The following is a 2,449-nucleotide window of genomic DNA, read 5'->3' as shown; positions in this document are numbered from 1 at the left end:
AGTTTCTGTAAACTATATTAGTGAGTAACTGAATTTACACTCCTTTCTACAAATGAAAAAATAAGAAATTTCGAAGTACTGACAGGACTATATATCTATTCTTTTCATTATCAAGCATCTCTTTCTCTGATTCGGTAGATATTTTAAAACTCCTATATCTCATAAGGAAGCCATCCACAGAATTCAAATGGGAATAACCTTGACTCTTGGCTGCAGGCCGTGTGCAACTGTTCACAGTGCAATAATATTTAGTTCACGATTGAGCATCTGACACCGGCAGGTCCAAAGTCCAGATGTGTGATTTGATACGTAGGAGAGTCCAAACAGGCTTGAGGTTACCTGCAGACATCTTACTCATTTAGTCTCTCAGAGAATAAAATGAAGCAGACGCAAGCAGTGATGAAAGATTGTGGCGGAGATTTGTAATTTTTAGTCACCTAATATTTGAAAATGCCTCCTCTATTGGGGAATCTCACTGTGGAAGAAAAAGGAAGTGGGTATTTTCTCTCCACTATTCAGAGAAGCAAGAAAATAAAATGTGAAGTACACATGACCGAATGAATGATCTCATTTGGAAAGCTTAATACTGAAGGAATGATGCAATAGTAGAGGGATAAAGATTCTTTAGAATGGTGAATTTGGTATCATACACATAGCAGTGAATATTCTGTTTTGTTCAGATCCCCTATTTAATAAACCTCTCTTCAGCTAGGACTACCCAGTGCATTGCAGAACATTAAAAATCTCTGGTCCCACATATTAAATGCCAGTAACAAATCCTAAAACCGCAAGTGTTCCAAGACATTTCTAAAGGTTCTAAAAGGTATTACTATCCTGGGTGAGAAATGTCGGCCTTGATATTGTCTATGTTCCGTGCTAACAAGATTTCTTGTTACTTGCTTGATTTTTTAGTTTGGTTCTATAGAATTCTTGCAAATTTCATAAGCTACCTAATATACTCTCCCATCACTTATTTTCTTCTTGAATTAGAGAGAGTTGGTTTCTGATGTTGGTGACTGAGAACCTTAAATAATGCAAATATGAGTTCCTAATGGCATTATCTGCATCCTAATGACAGTCATTTTGTTTTACTTCTACACCTTGGTTGCATGAATCAATAGATTTCCCTTTCGGCCTAAAGTAGATTGAGTTGGGTTTCTGTCATGTCACCAAGTGAGAGATTCCTGATTAAAAATTTATGTATGAAATAAGTCAGTTTTGACCTAAAGGGGAAATGAATAGAAACTTGAAATATTCATCTATGTCAAGAGCTTTAAGTGTGCTATTTCTTTCATTTAAAACACTAAGCATACACTTGGCATTTTAGAAGTTTGTACACATTGTCTTCTTTTCTTAGAAGCTCTTTCTGCAGAAACACGCGTGGCTGTCTTCCATGCTTCATACAGGTCTCTGTTCAAATGTTTGTTTATGAAAGACCATTCCGATGTTTATTTTTCTCACATCTAACCCGTCACATACTATTGATTTATCTGTTTATGTACTTCTTGGAGGCTTCTTTGAAGTAGAATGTCAGATCCATGAAAGAAATAATCTTGTTTAAAGTTTTTTCTCCAGCACCTAGAACATAATGCCCCAAGTACATAATGGATACTAATATATGTTAACATAAGATTTAATAAATCAGATTCATATATTTATTTTTCAATTTATACACATATACAAATGTAATTTTGGATGAATTTTTATAACTCAGATGTAAATAATGTAGATGATAATACTCCTCATTAAAAGCATAATATTGTCATTCATTCTAGGTAGGTCTCTGTCTTGTTATGTAATTAAATTACACAGAAAATTTATTCTCTCTATCCCATTCCCTTCTCTCCTACCTAAATATCCACTTAAAGTGTCTTTATCTATGTATCTCTTCAAGTAAAATATTATTTTTGTATATATAGATTATTTTAATTTACTCTAATCATATATTTTACATTTTTTATCCTTTTTACATTTGTCATATTTATGATTTATATTTAATTACACTGTTACATATATATTTATTTTATTGCTTTCAAATATTGAAAATATTCCATATTACGAATTCAACTTGTTTTTTATTTCTTATCCTATTAATGAAATTTTGGTATACTTCTAATTACCTGCTACGATTAGCTATGTTTTGATAAATATTTATATACATATACCCTATTAAATTTAGCACAATCATAGTGGTCTTCCTGTATCACACATAACATACATATTAAAATTTAATATGTATACATAGATTCTTTTTATAATGAATGTACTGGTTGATGTTTCTCTTCCAAAAGATATGATGTTGTTAAATATATGTCTACAAGATGAAGTGCTTGCTTCATGTTATTCTGAACTTTATATGCTATTCTGGAACACAAAGACAATTATTGCAAAATAAGAATGCAGCTATTCTCTGAAATCAAAATATTCAGATGAATTTAAAATTTAACCT

The sequence above is a fragment of the Propithecus coquereli genome, unplaced genomic scaffold, assembly GCF_000956105.1.
Source record: "Propithecus coquereli isolate 6110/MARCELLA unplaced genomic scaffold, Pcoq_1.0 Scaffold23, whole genome shotgun sequence".
Lineage (NCBI taxonomy): Eukaryota > Metazoa > Chordata > Mammalia > Primates > Indriidae > Propithecus > Propithecus coquereli.
This window is presented reverse-complemented; position numbering follows the sequence as displayed.